Source organism: Mobula birostris, chromosome 9 (assembly GCF_030028105.1).
Source record: "Mobula birostris isolate sMobBir1 chromosome 9, sMobBir1.hap1, whole genome shotgun sequence".
Classification (NCBI taxonomy): Eukaryota; Metazoa; Chordata; class Chondrichthyes; order Myliobatiformes; family Myliobatidae; genus Mobula; species Mobula birostris.
Genome location: NC_092378.1, coordinates 116,376,601 through 116,398,669, shown reverse-complemented (window position 1 = coordinate 116,398,669; position 22,069 = coordinate 116,376,601). Strand labels below are relative to the sequence as shown.

Below are 22,069 nucleotides of genomic sequence, written 5' to 3'. Positions count from 1 at the left end.
GGTAATGATGGTCTTATATATTTATACCACAAACTGCCTCCTGCTTTTTTATTTTAATTAACTCCTTTTAGAAGTTGTGAAAATGTCACCACACTTAGCCAAAGCTCTTGATATAAAGGAGCTCGCTTAGAAACTTGATATTTTAATTCTATATGTGGAATTGTGCATTGACCAATAAGGCTGTTCTTGGTGACTCACAAATCTAAAGTGAAACACTTCATTCCCTCCACTGTCTTTGGTCACATTCTGTTGACTGGTATCTATGACTCACTTGAAACGCTGCATGGGTACATCTGCCTCTTTTAACCTGTCAGAACACTTGCAGATCTACAGAAAACTGTGAGAATCTGCCAAGACCTGGTGCCAATATCGCCCTGTCCCTCTTAAAGTCATGGGGCTCTAAGCATTTAACCATCATATTGCCCACCCATCCATCACTTACACTCTGATCCATGCCTTTACTTTTGGAGTACTGGTTTTCCCTGGTCAGGTCACCACCTTCCAACTGATATAAATTGCCACTTAGAATGTCTTACTGCCCATATTCTACATCATATCAAGTCCCACATAAACATCTTCTCAATCCGTGATGACTAATGTGATGTCTGTTCCTAAATGTAAACTTAAAATGCACATTTATGTATTTGAATAGTTACATAGCTTTGCCTATCCCTTTATCGGTAATGTCCTCAACCTACAGCTTTGTAACACCCCCCCCCCCCCCCCGGAACCTTTTCCCCTCTGCTGAGCCCTTGCTGGTCCCCTTCATTCCCCTCATAACTGATGGTCCTTCAACTATGCTCTGAGAACACATCTGCATAGCCTTCTACTCTCAGCAACCTTCTTCAAAATCTTTCTTAAAGCTCTAGCCTGTGACCAAGTATTAGGGCATTTCTCTTAATCTCTCCTTTATTGGCTCAGTAGCTATTTAGCATGCTCAGATCTCTGTGGATACCGTGGGATTATTCTTCATAGGTGCTAGAAACGTTGGGTGAGAAAATAGAGAAATGCTGTAACTGGTGAGGTCAAAGTGGGGTTGTCAGAGATAAAGAAACAAGCAGACAAGCAGCACTATGTTTGACTGAATTTAAAGCAGCTTAACTATTCTACTAATAATGCTGAGTCCCAATTTAACACATGCCTCCTCCCATCATCACAACTAATAAGCATAACCTTTTAATGCTTTCTCTCAAATGGACTCACCTAGCCTCATCTTAAATGTACCAACAATGTATCCCATGTTCAGACTTTCAGTATCAATCACTCCCTTCATACCTGTTGTTCAAGAGTTAATTATAATACCAGGACCTAGCCATTATCATTAATACCCAATATGATGAGCCTATTTATTCCTTTCACCTTCCTCAGCAATGTCACGTTGCAGGTGCCACTTGTGATTACTATTGCCTTGGCACACTCAGTCTGAGGTTTATAATATGAGAAATCACAGACCCCTGCATTCAATGCAAGAATTTCTCCAAAAATGGCCCCCGGCAAAAGGCTCTGAAACCACAATCAGATCACCAGGGTGCGTCTGCACACAACCACTTGTTGGATCCATTTTTAGTGCCTGGAAGCCACAGTCACAAAACCACAAATACCATTTTATAAACAATCTATTTGATTCCTGTAAGAACTGATGAATTATGGTGAGCATCAGACAATATCAAACAAATATTGTTACTTTAAAAACAAAAGCATTTAGCAGATGGTGCACAGTATGCAGCTGTCATTATCGGAAAAGGCGTAACCCCTTTTAGACAGTTCAGAGTCTATAAAAGATCACCCACCACTCTCCAGCCAGCTTACCCCCTACCCTCTCCCACAAATTCTCTACATATTCAAAAGTCGTAGCTTCCACCCATGGGTAGACCAGCAGCAAGTTATTGAGCTGTACAGGGTGAGATGGTCCAAGAATTAATCTTTGTTCGACATTGAGGTGACGGTAACATGATACAATAGTCTTCAGGACAGATTGGTTAGACATCTGTCTCCTGCTTTTTGTAATTCTGGATACATGAAGCTACATCATCAAGGACTCTGTATCACTGGAAGAGTCATCGTCACCAGACAAAAGTGCTGATAGCTTGGGTTTTCACAATCTTCATTGCTTCTATAAATGTAACTTATTTTATTTATCATCATCAATGCCATATGAGTGGGAAGTGCAGAATCAAATATTGCTGTGATAATTGTACGTTCTAGTAGCAATTGTTTGGCGACAATAAAGTATAAAAGCACTGAAACTTCACTAAGCTCCGTTTATACTCACTCATCCTTAGAACAACTATACAAGGAGGACCGGGGCGAATCTTAGCTGGAGATATGCCTGCCAGAGATGGGACCTCACTATCACATGTGCAACTCAGAGTAATTTACAGTCGTCAATCTACCAACCAGCTGGGAGGAAAACTGATTTTGAGTGCTTGAAGTCAGGATTGAATCGGGATCACTGGAGCAGTAGCTTTATCTGCTGCACAATTACACCACCTCATTGTATATTTGGGTTCACGAAGAATCAGTGACCTAATTCATTAAACCATATGATCTCCAATCTGTGCTGAGCCAGATGATCTCAGACAAGAGGTCATCAGAGGTTTCAGTACCTCTGGAATTTAGAATGTACCGAATCGTGGTACTTTCCTAGGTTACTGAAATGCCTGCTTGAACAGGGAATGGTGAGCACCAAGTGAGGACCCTTCTTTGTAGGACAGCATGCTGGTAACATCACAGTTTTCAGGCAATTTTGTTTTTTTTTAAGCAAGGCCAAGCATATTTTAAAGTTGGCTGAAAACCACCAGAGGAAGAAATCAAAAAAGAAATTGGTAATAAGGTTAAAAATGCAAAGTAGCTTTAACCTAGTTACAAAATAGTTGAGTATGCTGTTTTAAGTTATGTTTTAAAAATACATGCTTAAAACAGAAACTTGTGAACATATGTTCTTGAAATCCACAGTTTCCATTGTACCACCAGTTCCTGCCCTGCTTGGAATTCCCTCCCTGAACCTCCTCCTGCCCTAATATTAGGATCAACATCAATTTTTCCCTGATAGTTCTCTTAAGAGGCACCGCTGAAATATTCTGCTATGTGAAATGTGCCAGGTTAATGTAAAGTGCCTGGATAATGAGATCTGAGGATACTGACAATCTACTACTGAAGTTTAAACAGAAGGTAACAATTTATAAAGAAGGATTTGGACCGTATGATTGGGCATAACCAAATTTCAATATATTTTACAAGAGTTTCTATTATCCTCTATGTAATTATTGAAAATTTAACACTTTGGATATTCGACACATCAAACTGCTGTCGGCAAACATTTTAAACCTGACATATTGACATGAAGACCGTTCCACCACTTCGTGTTGCTTGCATTCTTCAGTGAGAACTTGTCAGAGGGAAACTGTCCAGAGCACAGAAGCTGAGTTGTTAATCCAAAGACACAGGATACCTGGCAGATTGAGCCACTGGTCACGGGTGACTGAGTTCTTCAGCTTGTGAAAGTCCATCCCTTTGTGCCCTAACGCCAAAGTTTCCCTCTGTTTAAAGACAGCAGGGTGTTCCAGCTATCTGGATAAACCAGTACCTTTCAAACACTGGGGAATTAAACTGGGAAGAGGCAATTGGAGTGCTTTTTAAGCATCGAACAGCAAAGGTCCCTGTGCTTACAAAGAAAGATGTAAGCAATCATATGCATATATCATTGGAACATTCTAAATTTTGTGCTATATTTGTCTTCTTAATTTCCAGAACTCTTGCCTCTGATTGTAGGTTTATGTCCAGAGGCCCTGATGCAGAGTGAGATGGGCACCTCCAGTGCAGTACTGAGGGAGCACCACAGTTCTGAAAGTGCCATCTTTTGGATAAGACATTGCCTGCCATTAAGTAAAAATTGAACTGCAAGAAACAAGTCAGGCAGCAAGTGGGGAAAGAAACAGAGTCGATATTTCAGTTCAATGACCTTTCAGAACCTGATTCGGATAAAAAACCTCCAACCTGATTAAATCAGTTTTTCTCTCCATCGGCACTACTTTACCATCATACGGTCTTTTATGTCCAATTTGTGATGTCTACAGTTCTTTGCTTTTGAGCTTGCCTGATACTCAATTAGATGTAAACGATGCTGTTTCGTTATTTTGAAGTGGACTATAGAGCTCGTCTAGGATACCTGGCCAACATTCAACCTTCAGTCAAGATTAGTAGCCATCTAGTTGCCATCACAATGCCACAGGTGGGAGCTTACAGTGAGCAATCTGGCTGCCATAATTTCTACTTTGTAACACTCTCTACACTTCAAAAATACTTCTTTGGCTGATCAACACTTTGGAACTTGTTGAGGTCATGGAAAGTACTACAGAAATGCAACAATATCTGACTTGAGTCTTTTCCTTTCAACGTGTAATAAGAACACATCAGCGGCAGCTTTCTACTAAAATCCATCTTCAATTTGGCCAAGAAGTGCTACTCTTTATCCCACAGGATCCTCCTGCACTTGGTTTCTCGTGCTGCTTTAAAATTCTCAACTTTCGATTGAAATGTTTGGCATGTGCATCGCATTCACTTGAAAGAATTTGTACTGAAACCGTATAATCGGCCAGCATTTAACCTTTTGCCTTCGTCAAGTTTAGATTTCCATGAAAAAAAAGTTCTAGGGCTAAAGGTTTAAAGGCACGCCTGCTCAAAGCTGGACCTCTGATTCCGTAAATTTGAACAACATGTTGAAACTCTCTCAGGTCCGGGAAATGTTTTTAAAAAAAAAGGTTCTTGGGCAGTGCAGCAGCTATGTCCCATCAGCATTCTTCTTAGCAACTTTAGATTAGCAGAGAATTTGGAGCAAAAGGGCAGCTCTTAACTTTTCCACATCAACCAACTAAATTTATTAAATGATAACCGGGAGACCCGCCATTTTGCCCCCAGTGATACGTTCCAACGTACACTCTACACTTCCTCCCTTCTCCCATCATGGTTTCTCTGACTCTACCTTCTATTCTTTGTCTGGCATTTCATTCCCCCTTTACACTTGCTTCGTCCTTTCCTCCCATTCTGTTGGAACTGATTAAATTGGCTTGGAGATTCACGCAAGGTGTATAGAGTATCTTTTCTTACACAATGACCAACAAGTCTCTACAAAAATACTGGTTCATGTGGAGCCATCACAGTCACTTAAAATACTCAGTTTTCTTTGACTACTGAGCTCAAACTGGAATTCAGCGCAGACATTTCATTATTAAATGTCTCGATAACCTTTCAAAAAGTGTTTCTTTATGTCACTATGTAAATCAAAACAGATATATAGAACTTCTCTCCTGGACCCCTTGCATAGTCAGTACAACAGCTGAACGTAACCTGCTCCCTGGGTTTTCTGGCTGTGTTAGTTGCAAGATGAGGATGGGATAAAGTGGTTTCACTGCCACACACATCAAAGTTGCTGGTGAAAACAGCAGGCCAGGCAGCATCTCTAGGAAGCGGTACAGTCGACATTTCAGGCCGAGACCCTTCATTAGGACTAACTGAAGGAAGAGTGAGTAAGGGATTTGAAAGTGGGAGGGGGAGGGGGAGATCCAAAATGATAGGAGAAGACAGGAGGGGGAGGGATAGAACCAAGAGCTGGACAGGTGATTGGCAAAAGGGATATGAGAGGATCATGGGACAAGAGGTCCGGGGAGAAAGACAAGGGGGGGGAACCAGAGGATGGGCAAGGGGTATAGTCAGAGGGACAGAGGGAGAAAAGGGAGAGTGAGAGAAAGAATGTGTGTGTAAGAATAAGTAACGGATGGGGTACGAGGGGGAGGTGGGGCATTACCGAAAGTTAGAGAAGTCGATATTCATGCCATCAGGTTGGAGGCTACCCAGACCTTCAACCTGAGTGTGGCTTCATCTTTACAGTAGAGGAGGCCGTGGATAGACATGTCAGAATGGGAATGGGATGTGGAATTAAAATGTGTGGCCACTGGGAGATCCTTCTTTCTCTGGCGGACAGAGCGTAGGCGTTCAGCAAAGCTGTCTCCCGGTCTGCGTCGGGTCTCGCCAATGTATAGAAGGCCAGACAGTCCTTCCAGGTGAGGCGACACTTTACCTGTGAGTCGACTAGGGTGATATACTGCGTCCGGTGCTCCCAATGTGGCCTTCTATACATTGGCAAGACCCGACGCAGACTGGGAGGCTGCTTTGCTGAACACCTATGCTCTGTCCGCCAGAGAAAGCAGGATCTCCCAGTGGCCACACATTTTAATTCCACATCCCATTCCCATTCTGATATGTCTATCCACGGCCTCCTCTACTGTAAAGATGAAGCCACACTCAGGTTGGAGGAACAACACCTTATATTCCGTCTGGATAGCCTCCAACCTGATGGCATGAACATTGACTTCTCTAACTTCCGCTAATGCCCCACCTCCCCCTCGTACCCCATCCGTTATTTATTTTTATACACACATTCTCTCTCTCACTCTCCTTTTTCTCCCTCTGTCCCTCTGACTATACCCCTTGCCCATCCTCTAGGTCCCCCACTCCTTGTCTTTCTCCCCGGGCCTCCTGTCCCATGATCCTCTCATATCCCTTTTGTCAATCAACTGTCCAGCTCTTGGCTCCATCCTTCCCCCTCCTGTCTTCTCCTATCATTTTGGATCTCCCCTCCCCCTCCCACTTTCATATCTCTTACTAACTCTTCCTTCAGTTAGTCCTAACGAAGGGTCTCGGCCTGAAATGCCGACTGTACCTCTTCCTAGAGATGCTGCCTGACCTGCTGCGTTCACCAGCAACTTTCATGTGTGTTGCTTGAATTTCCAGCATCTGCAGAATTCCTGTTGTTTGGTTTCACTGCCATTTAGGCCAGTGGGGAGAATACCAATCACCCCCAGTGACCCTCACTCATCACACATAGGTGAGTGTAGAGTGACAGCAAGAACACACTGAGTTTGCAGTGGCCAGCCAGCCAAATTTCATTGTTGAAATTTCCACATGAAAAGCAGTCACTTAGCCAAATTACAGGAAGAAAGGGGCATTACTGTGTGTCTATGAGGATTGGGATAATGGGTTAATGAGGCTTAATACCCCAGCCAAATTTCCAATGTCTCTTTAGAAAATAAAGGCATGGATATCAAAAATCATATTAACTCTGGCTCACATACACCAGTGAAAATCTGTTAATTGTACATATGTACATATAAAAAGAAGTCAGATATTATAAGTATTAAAACCTTACATTTTGTAAGGCCTGTCATTATTGTTCAATTTTCCTTTATTTTAAGGTTTGGGACTTCAGGAACCATGGGAAATGAAGATTGAACAAGTGCTTTCTTCAAATGATAGCTGTAATGGTGTTGAATATTAAAAGTCTAACTAACAAACTTCTTAAGGTCAAAGGATATGTTTTTTACAGGCCTTTCTGAATTAAATATCAGTAGGCTGGATAGAGAAGTGGGAAGGTATAAAGAAACCATCTTGTAAAGTTCAATATTGTTACAGATCGTAAGACATTCACTATCTTGCATGATCCAAATTCCAGTTGAAACATAATTTGGTAATTGATGCCATGTTAAAAAGTCAAAGAATCCTTCACTAAGGGGATAAAGGTCACAGCTTTCATTAGAATAACAGATACAGATTTATTACCTGCAGATGAATTGCGCAATAAATCATCGTTACCTCTTGTTAAGACACAACACCTTTATTTTTTTGGGGGGTAACTCATAAATCTGTATTAGGGTATGGCAGCCAATTATTTTTGCAATCCAATACTCAATCCATTACTGATTAAATCAAGAATTTGGACTATACTAAATATATCAGCAGGTAAACAGGCAAAAACAAGCATCACCGTGCACAGAATTTGGGATTGGCTCGTGTGCGCGAGTAGTTTATGTATTTTTTTCCATTAGCACGTTTGTCAATTTCTCAGTTAATAAACTGAAAGGCTATAAATATATTGGACTGTTTTTTGTGCAGCACAGCTAGTTGATCTCTGTATATCAACTTAACAGTACATGGGCACTGTAGAACTTTACCCATATCCAGTCAAGGACAAAGTGATTAGTTAAGTATCTATTTCGATCTTAATGCTGTTCCTCTCTTGCCGATGTACTACATGACACACTGCAGCATAGCTCACGCCAAGCCAAAAGCCCCAAAATAAGTCATAAATGATTATTTAAGTCACAAAATATCATATTTCACATTATTTCACTTCAACTATTATCCTTTAAGGTTCCATAAATGGTGATGGTATCATTTAAAAACCATTATGTGCATGTGCTGTTTTTTAATTTGCACTCTTTCTTGAAATGGTCAAATCATAATATATCACACGTACTAAATTTTACAAAGCAGAATTTAAGCAGGGCACAATTCAACTGAACAGATTTTTAAAAGCCTATCATTAGAGGTGAAACAAAACACCTCCAGTCTTCAAAAGATTAAAATCATCAAGGAATATTCTTCCTCTAAATAGCCTATATTTGGGGTTCTTTTTAAGAAAATAGATGCAGACACATGCCCGGAAACAAAGACACATTTAGTCACGTAAATACAGACACATAAACACTTCTGTCCTCTCGTTGCTTTATAATGTTAACATTAAGACTGACTTGCATAATCTTGTACATGACTAGTGATGAGAAACAGATTCAGCCTCTGCACAATGTAAGGGACCATTCATCGGAGTTAGTGCAGGCATTAAAAACATTATGCATCTCGTGCTGTTGTGCATTATGCAATCTCCCAAGGGTTACAGAAAATCCAAGATGAGGCGATTAAACCTTTGCCAAGAAAAAGATTGCCTTTTAAAGCTATAACATAACACAAACACCATAAAGGAGCTGAGTCCTTGTCAAGGCTGAAAAGGGACAGAATTCACAATTTCACAAACATGCAGATAGAACTGATAAATGATCATACACAATCTGGGCAGCACCAAGAACCAAAGCAATTAATACTCAGCTAGCTTTTTTTCAAACAATCTCTTGTCAAAACATATCCAAGTAGTCTTCAGCAGCTAGCAAATAAAAAAGCATTTAAAGTCATTTTATATACTTTCTGACTAACTTTCCATTTCATTTTTTAAGAAAAAGTCTTTAGTTTACTTGCCTTTAAATGGAAACAAATTGGAAGACGGTTCCTACAATAAGTGCACACAATTTATTATGGCTTTTTGATTGTGTAAAAGGATTTCTAGGCTGCATTCATAGTGTTTGAAGACAGCAGATCCTATCTGTTCACAGCCTCAACTGCAGCAATAATTTTGCCTTTTAAGCTACTTTGGGGACCATCAAAATGTCATTTCACACATGTGAGTCACCATTCTGGATTTGTACACATTTCAATATTAATCCCAAAAGAAATGAGATTATCACACCCACGTACATAAAATTGCATGGTGCTAACAAAAAAAAATTAAATTGTGAGGCCTTGATGATTTTGAAGAAAATATTCCATTACGTGCATTTGTATAAATTTTAAAAAAACAATCATTGCTGCAATATGTTTATAAATAAAAAATGCTACATGCAAATACAGTTATTAAATTAGAAAATAAAACGAACTCCCTCGGTGCTGAATTGCTTATTAACAGCATTAAAGGAGTTAACGCATCTGCTGACATGATCACCCAGAAAAGGCAGGACTTCTAACCAGTTTCTCCTTCAAATTTTGCACATGGCTTACAGCATAGAAAACCACGTAAAACCTCCTCTGTAGATAAAATCGGTCCATTTTTAAAGAACCTTTTTATTAACATTTCTTGGTGAGAATATGAACAGCTTCTTGAGCTATCAAGGGTTATAAAGTAAAACTATATAAAACGAGGAAGTCAATACAGTTTTATTTAAGCAAGGTGGTTGGAAGCTGGACCCTCAAGGTTCATATTATTGGTTTAGCATAGATCATCGTCCATGTGATGAAAGGAAAGCAGTCAGATCTAATTAGTGAAGTAAATTATTCCAAATATTGCGTTTGTCAATACAGCTACTCCTAACCAATTAAATACAATTATCAATATGTTCAGATCTTCTCAATACATTTGACCGTAAAGCTAGTAAAAATAGATCTAGACTTAGTTATTCTCGTAACACTGCTAGCTTTCCGAGGCAGTGCCTTTTTTTTTGTCTTGTTTCAGAGATCTATAAATATATCTACTTTTTGTATCAATCAGATATTGATATAAAATATCAGCTAAAAATGAAAGTAGTTTCTAGCAGGCAACATTAGAAAGAAATAACATAGAAACCAGTTTCATTGTCACCCATGACCAAAGAGTTTTTTTTTTGGAGGCTATGATTGCTTTTGTGTCATGGGGTGTTAGAGAGATGTCACAGACACTTGGTGCTGACAGACACACCCTACTAACTGTTAATAAAACACATCAGTCTTCACTTTCAAGCTACCCTCTTCTAGAAAGGATCCACAAGCCTCAAGGCTTTTGCAGCGATAGCTCCCTAGATACCAATTACACTATTGCCAAGGTAACCTCTAATTTGGGCTGAGGCAGAAATATTTAGGGCCTATTGAAGCAGTTTTCTAAACCACGAGTTTTACCATGATTGCAATATTTATCACTGATAATCTTCAACAATATTTTAAAATTTGCACTGCTTCCAAAGCACCAGCCAAATCCCTACCATGCAACACTTGGAACGAGGAGACCAGGAAACTCCTTGTTCCCCTCTAAGTACACCCCAACCCCATTTGGAAATTCATGACCACCTATTTCTTGCTGCTGGTTAATCCTCAAGATCACTGTCTGCAGCACCATGGGTGAATGGTGGGAAAACTGTGGGAGTACTGCAGGGACTCACGTCCATCCTTTCAGGGGCAACTAGAGGTGCTGCCTTGGCCAGTGATACCCTTACCTTGAAAACTGATTCTTAAACATCCAGATATTTTTATTACCAATGTAGGGATCAAAAATGTAACTATAATGTTAATTGCTCTTACGTTAGAAAAATTTAATGTGCATTGAAATAAAAGTGACAGTATCAGTCTGGAAGTCTAGCCCAGCCTGACCCTCATCAGCATCTAAAGCAGAATGCTGTGAGCATCCCAGTGGAAGGCTACCTCACATTGCTTTGAGATCACCCCAGATGCAATGTAACCCCAACCCACTAAAGATTACCTAACCACCCCTTTTGGCAATTTTTTTGCTGCCTTCTCAAAGGTAGGTTTTTGTGCGTATAAAGTAACATTATAAAGTAGCCGGGTAGGGCGAAGGGTTTTGAATACGGATAAGTTTATGACCCACCAAATTAACTCCCACATACATTCTAAGATTTATATATACAATAACTGGATGTAGGTAACAAGGTAGCTACATAAGTAACATTGCTTTGACTGTCCCTTCCCAAAAAATATTTACAAATATTACAAATAATACGGAATTCAAATTAGGAAGCATTCCAGGTAGTTGGTAGTTAGCAATGATCAGCTCAACCTCAGCAGAATCTCCAGCACATTAAACTTCAAGACATTCTGCTGATTTTAGCTCAAGCTGTGAAGATAGCACATTAAAAATAAAACAAAACCTCATCCAACATGTCTTCTAATGACTTATTTCTAAATGACTATGATGTCCCAAGGAAGAGCACTCCCAGCGCTTTCATTAAGTTTGGTGCAGAATGGGTAAAACTTCCAGGACCAATACTGCGCTAGTGAAGATGGGCAGAGATAGACAGATAATGCATGGATTCCTAATTAATCTGGGTTGATGGCTAATGTGAGTAGGAACCTATATTAGTGGACCTTGTACCAAGGAGCTCATCGGCTAAAAATGAATGCTCATCCACTTAAATGACTCACCACATTCAAAGTGACAGGGAGGAAGGCTGTCTACTGCCCCACTCCCAAAGCAATACAGCAAAGAAGTGTAGCAATTTGCTGACTCCTAGCAAATGAAAGGCAAAAGAAAGAACAGTCAGTGTTTCTGCCTTTCCAAGTTATGGATTGGCATGCATTTCAAACAGATTTATGCATTATTCAGTCTTTCCTCCCTCTTATGTAACTCTAGGCGAAACAGCAGAGTTGGTTGTGGAGGTGGGGGGCTGTTAAATGGGGCGAACAGAAAGGCTTAAAGAAATTGCAACTAGAGATCTGAGCACTGGGGACTTTGGACTGTAATTAAGTGATGGGCTGTCAGGTTGAAATCTGTCTTCTGTCTCCTTAAAAGCAAGCCTGGACCAAGGGGAGTGGGGAGTGCTACTAGCACTCAGCCAGACTCAGTCCCTTCAGCTGAGAATACAAAAGCCTACAGCAGGCTGCTGAGGCTCTGCGTCCATGGTGGAGACTCCCAGAAAGACGTTACAAAGTTATTTAATTCCTGCCTGTCATTGTTAATTTATGTAAACAAAATGTATAAACGTCCGCGGCTGGCAAAATGCTTTAAAATATGGTATGTAGATATTCTAAGGTCTACATACATCAGTACAACTGATAGTGTTCTGAGGAGAGACTGTTCCTTAGTCCCACACCAGAACCGATATCCCAGAGAAAGCGAATCAAAGGGAATGGGAACACCTTGCTCAACAATATGGCACCTTAAGCAAAAACTATTCAACAAGTATACAGGAGTGTTCTGACTTTGGAATGCTGTATGCACCCCGTGGTAGACAACTGATGCCTGGATTAAAAATACAGTACACGTTTAGAATGATACATAGGTGTATCTGCAGGGTAGTTGCACAGTGTTGCTTTGTGCTTGGGCATCTCCAATATGGTGTTTCTCACCACCTTAAGCACAGTGGTCTCTGCACATCTGTATCTTTCTCGGTCACACCGCCATCCCCTCCCCTCAGCATTCACAAATTCACACACCCCTTACTTAGTTGCCCTCAGTCACCCAAACACACACAACTATCTTTCTTGGTCCCCACCCCAATCCCTCCCACAAAGGCTTTAGTTATTCTACTGTTCTTGGTTTTTAAAAAAATGTAAATTTGTCTTGGCCATTTTGGTGTTAAATCACCGCAGCTTTTTTTTTGAAAACGCAATGTGCAAAAGAAGGTTAAACAAAAAAGGAGCGGAGAATTTAGTCTCTCCCATCCCTTGTAGTCGATGGCACAAGCTGTGCAAGTCGGTGTGGGCGATTACACATACGTTTTGTTTACAGGGCTCCAGAGATGTCGCTTCTCTAGATTAAAATTACAATATTGCCAATTTGATCATTAAAAATTGCTCTTGTGCCCAGACATGCTTCCACATAATCCATTATGTCTGTAGGGCAAATCTCAGCAACAATCTTCTTAATAATGAAGCATCCAATATGAAACTAAAGATGTAATTTTGTTTGCATTTAAATAAGCTGCTTAACTAACTGTTCTTATAAACTCAAAGATTTAAGTGTATCCGCCAAAATGGGGCAAATCCAATGAAAAAAAGACGGAAATATCTCAAAAAGGGTGATAGGTTAGGGTGATATTCTGAAGCTAAAGTAATAAAAATATATAAAGAGCAATAGCACAGTCTGCAAATAACCAAAAAGCCATCACTGCAAAACACTTCAGGTAACTATGTATGCTGCTTAATTAAAGTTGTGGGTACCTAACGTTAATGACATTAATCCACTAAAATACTGTCAACCACGTCTTTACTGTTTGCAGTACAGGCATCCTGCATTAACTTACTAGCAGCATGGTGAAGTGAGCCAGTGATCCACATCTTACTAAAACAGACATTGCCTTTTAAGTCAATACAAAGATTATTAATATCTGATGAAGTGCAGGAAAGTTTGCCAAGTTTGGACTTGGCATCCGAAAATGTAGAATCTCCCCTCCCAAAATACTTCAGTGCTGTATTTAAAATGGAACCTCCCTTTAGTAGAGAACTTAGCCCTGATCAGGGGAACAACTTCCATTACAATTGAAACAGGCAAGTGTTGGTAAGCCCCACCCTCTGCTAAATCACACTTCTCTGAGGCACCCCGTTCACCGAAGCTCAAGCACAGAGAGAAATGGGTTTGCCTCACGGTGAAACAGGCCACAACCATTGGTTAATCAATAATGAAATCGCCAAAGGGTCGCACAAACAGTCGCCTTTGTTTGGAGCGGTGGCTCGGGTTTATTTTGACTTTAAAAGGCACGTGTTCCTTAATATAATTCCGAACAGACATACAAGGCTTCTGAGTAATGGCATTTAGCAATTTTCCAAATGTGGAAAGAAGCTCAGTTCTCATTTAGTCCAAGCCAATGACATTTCTTCTCCCTTTTTTGTTAACAGATCCCTATTTGATGTACTTTCGCATAGCCAGATCGCCCAAGCACACAAACGGCCTTCCCTCTGGCTTTGAGAAGATGGATAAATTACATTTCCTCTTATTTTTTTTTACCACGTCCTAACAACATTCTTCATTATTGACATGGGTCTCCCAATGTTCTTCCAATTCGCACTCTACTAATACTGTATCAGCATGAAATGTGCGATTGTGTTTGCACAGATTCTTCACTGTAAATTGTGTACAGCTATTTAACAGGACATTCAATTTCTCTCCTCCTGGCACCTTGTCACAATGGATAGAACAGCGCAAAACTTGGTTTATCCACACGCCATAGTCGAAAACAGTGAAGCAGTGTCCTAAAAAAGCGGGAAGGAGATAAGGAAAGCTGTGACTTCTACGCCATGTTTATCCATTCAGACTAAGAAGAAATCATCAGAACAGTCTAGCGTATACAGCCGCTTCAATGTGCAAACACCTGTGTTTGACAAGAGCATATAGTCAGACGTTATTATTTAGTCTGAGTATTATCGTTCGGAGCAAATAAGTTTGTTCATGAAGATCGTCTGTAAGGAAATCTGTTAAGAGTTTGGAGAGGAATTCCCAGGGCCAAAAGTTGGGCCCAAAATCGGGAACTGACATTGGAGGATTGTGAACACAAGTAAATTCGCTTGATTTATGGTGTCTCTCACTCCCCCACATCCCCTCCCCATTTTTTTTTTGCGCTAGTGTCCCGCCGTCTACACAGATACACAGATGGAGGCATGCTTCTTAATCTAGAATGCGACGGAAAATCGGCTAATGTGAGGAAGGCATTTCCGAAAACTCCCAGACACGGTGTCCTTGCAAAATAAGACTTGACCGCTGATTGGGGGCACATAAAAACTTACAACTTCTATAATACAGTTCTGATGCAACTTCTACAATAACACCCGAGCTTCATGCCCAGGTACAAATAAAGGAGGGGTGGGAGGGGGGTGATGTGCTAATGTGCTATTTTCCGGTATCAACGCCTGCCAAATAATTGTCCAGGAACTAAGTGCAGGGTCTTCCAAATGAATAGCGATCTTGCAAATGTTACAGAATAGTAAGTATATAATAGAATACAGAACAGTAAGCACTCCATGCCTCCTTTTCATATAGTCACCACTGCGCTGAGACTATATACTGTACTCTTGTTAATCGCTTCAAACCACAACTAGTTGAGAAATTGCCAGTAATAATTGCCCCATATTCTTGAGGAAATTAGAGTAAATCTAATTGTGTTTGGGGGTTGGGACGGAGGAAATAGCGGTGTTAACCTGGAAAGACTGCACGTGAAAATCGACAAAGCAGCAGCAAATGCTCAAGCGACCAAAACATTTTTGCTCGAATATTTTAAAGAACTGCGTCTCCCATCCCTTTAGCTGGTTCGCTGACGCAACCCAGAAAGGGGCTGCTCTCCAATCTTCCCAGATTCGGCTCTTTCAAAGGCCCACTCTACAAAACTGAAAAGTTCCGTGAAATTTTCCCCAATTCCCCGTTGGAAGTTGGTATCGTTTCAGCTCTCAGCATCTTTTCAGACGCCGCCTTCCAGATCAGCAGGTCTCTTTTTTTGTAAAATGTACAAAACCCTCCATTTGGTGAGAGGAGATTAAACATTAAGAACCTGGATAAAATAAACACTGAGTTTTCCTCCTGGATCTTGGAACTCTATTATCACCATCCACATAATTATTTTTAACATACTGACACGTTTTCTGGCTTTTAAAACCCTCAAGTTTGGAACCCTCATTGTTGATTCAAATCGATTTCAACCGGGTGTGGTCTCGCACTGAATTTTACCTTCATCGCGAATTCTCTATCCTGTGTTGGCATAATCAAAAAATACGCGTAGCCTTTTTTTAATAAAAGGTCCCTTAACACGAATCTGTGAAAGTAATTTGCATTTTGGAGCTTCATGGATTTCTCTGGCACAATGCTTCAAACTTATGCGCAGTGACCTATTTGCTTACTCCACCGTATAAGTAGCCCAGTGCAAGGATTGGTCGATGGAAATATCCAGGACGACACTGACGCGAAACTGACAGAGGCACTCCGCTACAAATGTGGCACGTTGCCAATTATTTTCAATGGTTGTAAATTGTGCTTTAGGAGAATAAAATCTTTCAATTATACATTCGATCTCAGCTTCAAAGTGCTTAGCTAATCTGCCGCAATCGGTGTACCTCAAATTGCCAGTGAGATTAGCAAATACCAGACAGATCTGAGGACAAATAATACTTCGAGATTATAGTCCAACCGCAGTTTATTTAAAATGGAGTAACTCCTGCTCTTTCTTCCCAGCTCCTTGCCACATCTAAACAATTTCGGCGAGGAGTGGGTTATAAACTGCCAAAGGATTAAATAAAACAAAACGTGGAATGTGTGAGTTTTCTCCGACTGCCCCGATTTCCTCACACAGGCCAAAGGCGTACCGGTTAGTAGGTAAATTGATCATTGTAAAGTGTCCCGTGTTTAGGCCAGGGTTAAATTGGAGTTGGTGGGCGGCAACTGGATGGGCCGGAATAGCTTCAGTGTTGCATCTTAACAAATAAAAAAAACAAAAGAAAAACAGTGCTCCACACCCACCGCCCCCAACACCGTCAGTGCGATTCAGATGCTGCTGGACTTGCGGAGCATTTTCTGTTTTAATTATGAGAGATGGAGCGAGCCTGCACATCAGTGATAAATCAGTAAGGCAGAGCCGGTTCAAAATGGGAACACATCGACTTTACTGAGCATGTGTATCTCAGTTGTGTAAACTGAAAATCCAGTGCAAGCAAATAAAATATAAATGCAGTTTCCTTAAACGATCTGATATCTTCGTGTGTGTACATGTACTAGTGCATGTGGAAAGTGGACCTGAAGACAATTTAGAAGCTGATATTGTGGTACTGAATGACAGGCAGCATCCATGGCAGAAAAGCCCAGTCAATGACCTTCCATTGCATCCTTCCATATTTTTTCTTCTTCCACTTCCCGCCTGACTTACTGTGTTTCCAGTGTTTTTGTTTCCTATTTCAGATTTCCAGTGTCCTCATTTTTTTTTTGTTTTGGCTTCTGGTTTGCAACGCCGACCACCAGGATTAATTTCTGCGGGAGTGAAGGCGGCCTGGCGTTTCAGATGCCTTTAGGTTGAAGCGCTTGAAACTAGGTCGCCTTTATCCGTTGCTCAAACCCTATCAGTGGAATGCTGCTCCAATTCTGCCCGTGTCCGGAGATCGGTATTCCTCCGAGATCTTTTCAAATCCCGCTGTCTATTCCCACTCGCCTTCACTGTTACACCTGTCTGCACATTTCTCATGCAACACTTGATAAAAACACGCAAAATTTGCAGTTCGGCCCAACTAGTCTGTACTGGCTGTTGCCACACTACTTCACCCTGTCAGCAGTTACCTTACATTCTTTTCACCCATTGAATACATGCATTTTAATGTACTCGTGAGACAGGAACAGCCTTTGAAATATTTATCTAAAAATGTGTTGGGCAGATGCTTTGATGTTTGTAGAGTTTGGCAGCCTCAAGAACAGGACTTTGTATCCTACCGGTATGATTTCTGATTGCAGAAGAGGTGGGAAGATGAATGAAACATATCTCTTCCACTTCCTGGATTAAAACACTGATTACTCTTCAGGGTTAAACCAGCACTAAGCAAATTCCATTTTTGGAAATGGTTGGGACATAATTTACGATCATCTCATTCATCTATCATGCCAATCCTCCGACTAAGAAACTTTTCTTTTAAATTCTGAGCACTTGATCAGTCAGTGCTAGGTTCAGGCTAGTGATCAGAGACTGGGCCACGCTGTCTTGTGTCCCAATAAACCACAGGGAAATTAAGGCGCAGCCTTTGTTTTCAAGTGTGGGGGAACAAAACTAAATCAGAGCAAACTAAGAGGTGATACTCGCAATATCCGTCGGCTCAACCAGGTGGATGAGTCATTTACATCCTCTTCTTTCTGCAGACGAAAACCTCGACTCCAGATTTGCAATGCTCTTAAAGAATCTTCCGCCTGGCCGACAAGGGTTAAAATAGATCTCTGGGGTTCTTCTTGGCATTCGGATCCACTTTTGCCTAGGGAACCACAGAGATGATTTTACTTGACTCCAGTACCCTCGCTGACCAAATGGCACATCCTTTAAAATGCCCGAAGAAGACCTTGCATTAAACCTTCCCGCTCTTAATTACGGTAAAATGAATTAAAGGTACAGAACCGGTCCACACAGTCACGGCTGGTATCGCAGTTCGAACCTTTAAATCCAGAACTGATGAGAATTTGATCTTGATAAAAGGGCAGGGAACTAAAAAGAAGAACCCGCTGTTTAATTTTTAAAACGTCTAGAGCTCATTGCCGAGAAATGAGACACTAAAAAAGAATACAGTGCCTTTAAACACCGGGAATTGCAACGCACTGACTTTGCAGAGCTTTCTATTAATATAGTAATGACGTGCTAGATAGGTTGATTCGGTTACCAGCTTATATGAATTTCCAGTTGTGCAGACTGAAAACGAAGTTTAGAAAAGCATGGTTCTGTTTTAGTATTGTACTTTCCAAGGTCAGAGGCGAGGCCCGGGGGTGTGTCCGCTGACGGCTTCCACCATCGCAAAGATGTCCTTCAAGCGCTGAAATGTCCTACCAGAAGTTTTAAGCTTTAAAAACTTGTTTTAAAAATAGAATTTTTCTGGCAATTGTAAGATTGTCAACACATCTACAAATAGCCATTCCCAGTCTAAACAGTCTGCTAGAATGTTTTGTATTACCCTACCTACCCTTCCATCTCACAGACATTAGTTACACAGATATTAATGTATTAAGCTCTGAGCTCACAGCGTATATGTCTTTAATTATTTACCATTTTTCCATTTCTACTTTTTGCATATGCTACAAGAGAATTGCCCAAGCCGTTATGACTCGGAGCTACCTATTCCAACTCTGATGTCGCCTAAAATAAATATGACCAAGTACTCTTAATTTTGATGCACAGCCACCTTCCAATGGTAAAGTCATCGAAGTCCTTAACCTAAACCTGAAACCATTCTCCATAATTTAATATTTTAAGACTCATTAAGATAATACGGTGGGACGTAATGGCAGTGAAACCTGCAGCTCCGAGTAATTATTAAACTGAAAACTTAAAAGTCACTGGCATTTAGCTGGAATGATTTTATTTTTTAAAAATCTGGCGAAATTAACATTTCCTATGAGACAGTCGTACAATCGCACTATTTCATATTACATAAAAAACAATATTAACACTATGACTGCCAGGTGCATTATCTGAGGTGGATTGGTTGAGCAACCTACTTAATCCTTAAATCATCATGCATATGCCTCTCATCTCAGTTTGCCCGAGTGAAATTAGTAAATCCTCATTATAAGTCTCAGTATCACAGAAGAGCCCGTCAAACGCTTAAATAGCTCGGTAGTCAGCCCCGTGTACCACCCAGCGAAGTCCCAAATAGCTGTGCAAATAGCTTTTTTTTAGCTGTAATCGTCGTGATGTTTCAGCGCTGGTTTTACCTGTACATGAACTAAATCCCTATTCCTTTCAGAGTACAGCAGACGCTGATAAAGTGAACTTTCTGATATTTGCAGAATGGTTAAGGTAGCACACTCGCTTATGCGTGCTCGCGCACAACCGGGAAGCTGAGAATTAGGGCGAACTAACCGAACTATTTGCTAAATGGTCAGTGGGAGACAGCTGCTTCAGAATATGAGCAGTTAAACCAGTCACACAGCAGTGAAGTTCTGATTGTAAACAGCTAACAATACAGACCTTAGTTACTCTGTTGAAATGAAGGAGCGCACTTAAATATTAGCTATAATGCAGTTTTTAGGTGAACGCGCGGTAGCTTTTTGGACTTTAGAGAATCACCACAGCCTACAAATCATTTTGCCATGTCAGCTAGACATACTTATACCAATAAATGAATGTAGTTTCACAAATGTCATGGTTGGCGATTTCTACTCGCTGCTCCACCGGCCTTTTTTCACACAAAGGTGCACTTTCAATCTGCGCAATTCTAATCATCCCTAACAAGCGTGAATGTCAGACAATTTGCATGCTTGAGGGAAAAAGTAGTCAGTGAGGCGCAGCTTCCTCGAGAAACATTTACAATTCATTTAACCAGTTGGCATAGACTCTTAACAACACCTTCAAAGCACCCCCCCCCCCACACACACACACCACCACCACCCATCACCTTTTATCTTACGTCGCAAAGTCAAGATTTCCATCGGTTGATGTTTGACGGTTTTTTGGGGACGCCACAGCGTTTTGCTATCTGTTACCAGCTACAAACTTTCTAAACTAAATAAATCAATTGAAAAATGTCCGTATGTGATATGTCACAAACTCTGAACAGAATTCCTGTCCCTGTAAACCTAGCCTGAAGTTTCCATCTAAAATATCTTTCTACTGAAGCGATAAAATCCACCAGCAAGAATGCTGTATGCATTTATTTGTGTGGATTTACATACCAAAGGGAACCTATTTAAAGAGAATTAGAACTACGCCACCGGACAAAGGTGTGAATATTTGTTCGAATTCACCATAAAAATAGTTGCTTGTATTTTAATCCGATTTGAAATTCCTAGCCATTCAGATTACATTCAATGTTTCTGCAACCTCCTCTCTCTATATGTTTATATATCTTCAACCTGGTGATGGGTTCGTCCATGACATTTTCTCTCTGTTTGAACCGCCCTGTATTTTTAGAGTACCTAAACGCTAAATTGGCTCGTACTGAAAGCTCTGAAAAGGACGTGTATACACCCCAGAATCAAATTCTCAAATGTTTTTCTTCCGAAACACAGTCTTGTGGTAGTTTAGACAGTAGAACGAGGGAGCACGTTTACCGTTTGTAAAGAGGGTAACATTTAAAAACAGAAAACCAAATCCGTCCCAGGGAAGCTATAAACTCAGCCCCCAGATGTAATGTTTTTAATAGCACGCATTGTCTCCCTTCTAGAATGCTAACTTAATCGGATTTCAAATTTAGGCATATAGTTACACAACAAACACACACACACACACACACACACACACACGTACGCGCGTATATATGTAATTTATCTACTCGAACCTTTTTCCATCGGCATCGCTCGACTTAATTAAAGCTCAGCACGCCAACAAAATGACCACAAGTAACCACGGTGCTCTCGGTTATAACGCGCCACGCAATAGCAAGCTCCAAGCGAACGGCCCTTCCTTCAGTGTATTCCACACACTTGAGTGTTTTTTTGTAAACACTTGAGATTCCGCAGAGGCTGAAAATCCAGAGCAACACACACCAAATGCTAAAGGAGCTCAGCATGCCGCATTTATGGAAATGAATAAACATTCCACTTTTCGGGCCGAGACCCTTTTAATACCTGACCCGCTGAGTTCCTCCAGCGTTTTGTGATTTCTTCTTGTCTGCCTATCCTGTGCTGATTCCAAGCACAAGAGAAAAAACTACCACCAACTCACGGGAAGAAAAACCATTCCGAATGCGCTTAACACTTAAGAAAAGGGGAAACTATTTAGGAACACCTGATTGCAGTCAATGAGATCTGGATAGGGGACATTTGACCCGAACTATTATTATTAAGAACTATATCCATAATGTGCTGGCATAATTTACGCATTAAATAGGTGCATCACATGATTTGATCTTTTAAAAAGTAAGTTTACAAAACTTTTAAGCAAACTTTTTCTACCCTTGGAATCTCCCACACGGTTCCGTTTTCCCCTCGTCAATAAAAGGACTCCCGTCTACTGGGCAAATCCTCGTGGTTTTGAAAAATCATTGTTTTTTTCTCTCAGAAAATACAAAACACAATTCCTTCAGGTCTAAGGCGGCTCAGTCA

The 22,069-nt window shown here is 40.7% G+C and overlaps 1 protein-coding gene across 8 annotated transcripts in view; it reads right to left on the bottom strand.

Moving 5' to 3' along the window:
• Nucleotides 1–22,069, bottom strand: part of tnrc18 (trinucleotide repeat containing 18) — a 165,398-nt gene that overhangs the window by 140,715 nt on the left and 2,614 nt on the right. The gene's annotated exons all lie outside the window — the stretch shown is intronic.